Genomic DNA, 4,577 nt, shown 5'->3' on the forward strand with positions numbered 1-4,577 from the left:
TTATTGGATTCAAGATTACAATTTCAATAACAACTTTATAAAAAAATAAAACAGAATATGTTTATTAATTTACAAACTACGAATTTTAAGACATAAAATCCAACACAATAAGCTTTTAGTGACCTTTAAACAGTGCAACAGAGTAGGAAATTAATATCGCCCATCATTGCAATCATTGGTAAAAAGAGCTGTTTCACCTTGAAATCTATAAATACCCAATGCTACTAGAGAGAAAGAGGGATTGATACATTCACGCACATACATATACATATACATAGAGGACAGAGAGAGCAAGGAGACGAGGCGAAGTCGAGAGAAATCGCTTTTTGTATAGATCGAGAGACTGTCTGAAAAAAGTACAAAGGAGAGAAGTCCAACCCTTGCGAGAGCAAGAATCCGCAACTAAAATAGAGTTGAAGTGATAAAGAGCAGTGTAAAAGGCCACGGGAAGCAAGACATTGCTTACCTGGCATGTTATTTCTCAATCCATTTTGTTATTTTGTACTAAACACTTCATTTGCAGAAAATGGAAACTTCATTTCAATTTATGTTCAATCTCTCCACACCATGCATGAGTAACTAACTTTCTGAATGGGTTAAGAAGTACTTAGCTAGCATGACCTAAGCTATGCATTTTATGCGATCATCTTATCTTATGTATGCGTCATTCATCATTTGGACGTACTTGAGAGAGTAGTCTAAAGATAGAATCTAGGCTTAAGAGAGTTGGATTAGGTCGCATAAGCAAGAGTAGAAACTTAGAAATAAGTTTTATCTGCTGTTTCTCAAACACATCGCATGCATCCTAGAAATAAGAAATGTGGCATTTTGCATTGAGAAATGTAGTACTGATATTTGTGTATAGCATGATCGCATAACTTGTACACAATCTTGGGAAATGTTAGATAAATCCTTTCTCAACCCCTTCATCGCATACTTGTTGTAACACTACGCTTTCTTCACTCCACGTTCAACTCCGTCGTATAGGAAAATCTAAATGAAAACACCATCTACTTCTTTTTCACCACCGCAATAGAATCAAAAAGTCTGTCACATATCTATTTAGTAGTCCGTGTGTTCGACCCTAGACTTACCAGGAACCTAAGAAGGCTTATACTTGGGCTTTGTTAGGAAAACTTGTATGATCATCGCATCTGCACATTATCGCATACACACATCATCACATCATAAATCTATGAATCAAGTTTTTGGCACCGTTGCCGGGGACTACGGTATTGAGTGTGCTAACAGTAAACATCGTTGATCTTTGCGGCTTTCAACCTTTGTTGCATTGCCATTCCTTCGGTAAAGAAAGAAGCAAGCATTGTATGAGCGAAGGACATGCTCCTGAGCCCAACTACGACCCAAAGATCGAAAGAACATTTCACAGAAGACAGAAAAACAGACGTGGATGACAAGGAAGAACTCATAGAATGGCTGTACAACCTGAAGAATGAGTAACAAATGAAAAAAACATAATGGCAAATCCTATCCTACTAGAAAATGATCGCAATAGACCCATCAGTGACTATGCGTCACCAAACTAGTATGATTTCTCTCCAGGAATCATGAGACCAGTATTGGATAGATCAAGGTTCGAAATGAAGCCAGTAATGTTACAAATGATACAAACAGTAGGATAGTTCGGAGGACGGCTTGGTGAAGATCCGCACGCCCATCTATGAAGCTTCATTGAAATTTGTAACACTTTTGTGCTCCCTAATATTTCCACAGAAGAGGTTCGACTCATGCTATTTCCATTTTCACTATGCGATAAAGTAAAAAAATAGGCATACTCCCTCGAACCTGGAGAGATAACTTCATGGGAACAAGTTGTAGAAAAGTTTATGAAGAAGTATTTCCCTCCTACAGAGAATGCCAGAAGGAGGAAATTTATCACCAATTTTTGACAAGAAGAAGATGAATCGCTCAGTGACGCATGGGTGAGATTCAAGAGACTAGTGTGCGACTGCCCACACAATGGATTGTCGGATTGCCTCCAAATGGAGATTTGCTATCATGGACTCAATTCTGCATCGCGACAGCTGCCAATGCGGCAGCAGCAAGAGGTCTGCTGAAAAAACATATGATGAGGCAAAGAACATTCTTGATCACATCTCGAAAAACCACGAAGATTGGCAAAAAAGCGATCAAAGAGAAAAATCCAAAGAATGTAATGCAAGTAATGGTGCCATCGCATCATTGCAAAATTAGATGAATGTGATGATAAATTTATTACAAGGCATCGCAATAAACAATCCCAGAAATCAAAGAGGGCAAGTCAATGCGATAGAACAGAGCTGTGCTGCATGTGAAGAATCACATTCTGTTGAGGAGTGTCCACGAAATCCTCAGTCAATCTACCTTGTCAAAAATAACCCTTTTTCAAAGGTTGAAAGAACTAACGGGGTGGCAAAATCACCCTAATTTTGCTTGGAAAAACAACCAACAATAAGGTTGTTAACCTATGGCGCAAAGAGAAGGACCACCAGGATGTTTTCAAAGAACTAACGGATAACAACAACAGCAAGCCATCAGCTCTCAAACACCACCATCATCATCCCTGGAAAACTTGTTAAAACAATACATCGAAAAGAATGAAACAGTCCTCCAGAACCAAGCTACATCCATCCGCAACTTGGAAATCCAAATAGGATAAATTGCGGGAGAGCCGAAAAATAGACCGCAGGGGACACTGCCTAGCTCAACTGAGCTTCCACGCAACCTAGGGAATACAGGGAGAGAACACTGCCAAGCAGTCATCCTGATAAGTAGAAAGGCAATGGTAGAAGTTAGGAAGGAGCCTAGCAAGACCGATTCAAAGGAGTAACATGCAATTGAATCAAAGAGACCGTTGTCGTAAACTAAGTCAAAGGAGTCTGAGACTATGGAACCTCAAGATGCGATCACTTCTAAGCCTCCAGACCATGGAATAGTGAAAGTACAGCTACCTCCATTCCCTCAAAGACTGAAAAAGAAGCAAAACGATGAAGGTCAGTATCATCGCTTCCTGGAAATATTGAAACAACTACACATTAATATTCCATTTATAGAAGTAATAAGGCAGATGCCAGTGTATGCCAAGTTTTTGAAGGATATTGTTTGGAAGAAGAGAAGCACGGGAAGATTTGCCACGGTGGCATTAACGCAAGAATCAAATACCATAATCCCACCAAAGATGTGGACCCAGGTAGCTTTACAATACCCTGCTCAATAGGAGAGATCTACATTGGTCAAGCATTATGCGATCTTGGGGCAAGCATCAACTTAATGCCCCTCTCAATCTTCAAACAATTGAATTTAGGACAACTGACACCCACAACGGTGACTCTCCAACTTGCAGATAGGTCCCTAGTACAACCTGAAGGTAAATTAAAGGATGTCTTGGTAACAATCGAAAAATTCATTCTATCTGCAGACTTTATCATTCTAGATTATTAGGCGGATAAAGATGTTCCAATCATATTGGGACGACCATTCTTGTCAACTGGTCATGCTCAAATAGATGTGCACAAGGGAGAAATCACAATGAGCATCAATGGAAAGAAGCTCAGGTTTAATATTATCAAGACAATGAAGTTCCCAAAAGATGAAGGCTTATCAGATTCCAACGATGAACACACTTGCATTGAAGATTGGGAGTCCGAGGAAGAAAATGAACAAAGAGAGGATGCGATAGCATCCTTAGAAACCTGCCATGCAATAACAAAGACAGTGAACAATGAAGAAAAGTTGAATTTTGATGAAGAAAGAAAAACACAGAAACCCTCCTTAGAGCAACCACCTACACCGGAGCTGAAAACTCTACCAAATCATTTAAAGTGCGTTTTCCTTGGCCAGAATGAAACCTTGCCAGTAATCATATCCTCTGCATTACTAGAAGAAAAAGAAACTACATTGCTCATTATTCTGAAGAAATATATTAGAGCAATCGGATGGACGCTCACAGACATCAAAGGTATTAGCCCGACGTAATGCATGCATAGAATTCGGCTCGAAGAAAATCAGAAAGGCTCGATAAAACCTCAACGCAGGCTGAACCCTACGATGAGAGAAGTTTTTAAAAAAGAAATCATCAAGTGGTTAGATGCCAGCATTATATACGCTATCGCTGATAGCACGTGGGTTAGCCCCGTGAAATGCGTTCCTAAGAAGGGCGAGATGACAGTAGTCCCTAACGCAAACAACAAGTTGATCTCAATGAGGACTGTCACAGGTTGGCGGATCTGTATGGACTACAGGAAACTCAATGCGGCAACAAAGAAAGATCATTTCCCCTTACCTTTCATTGATCAAATGCTCGACCGACTAGCAGGGAATGACTATTTCTGTTTCCTTGATGGGTATGCAGGCTATAACTAGATTATTGTCGCACCAGAGAATCAAGAAAAGACCACATTCACCTATCCATACGGAACGTTTGCCTTTCGTCGCATGCCTTTTTGACTATGCAATGCGCCGAGCACGTTTCAAAGGTGTATAATGGAAATCTTCTCCGAGTACCTTGAATACTCAGTTGAAATCTTTACGGACAATTTCTCAGTCTATGGGCAAACATATGAAATCTGTCTAAAAAC

At 39.9% G+C, this 4,577-nt stretch overlaps 1 non-coding gene across 1 annotated transcript; it reads right to left on the reverse strand.

Annotated features, from left to right (window-relative positions):
* Positions 1-1,880: 1,880 nt before the first annotated feature.
* Positions 1,881-1,987, reverse strand: LOC120072428 (small nucleolar RNA R71). Its single transcript, XR_005480487.1, has one exon. It is a non-coding gene; the product is annotated as a small nucleolar RNA R71 (small nucleolar RNA).
* Between the last annotated feature and the right edge of the window lie 2,590 nt (positions 1,988-4,577).

The sequence above is a fragment of the Benincasa hispida genome, chromosome 2 (genome assembly GCF_027475165.1).
Source record: "Benincasa hispida cultivar pf3 chromosome 2, pf3_genome.v1.1, whole genome shotgun sequence".
NCBI classification, from domain to species: domain Eukaryota; kingdom Viridiplantae; phylum Streptophyta; class Magnoliopsida; order Cucurbitales; family Cucurbitaceae; genus Benincasa; species Benincasa hispida.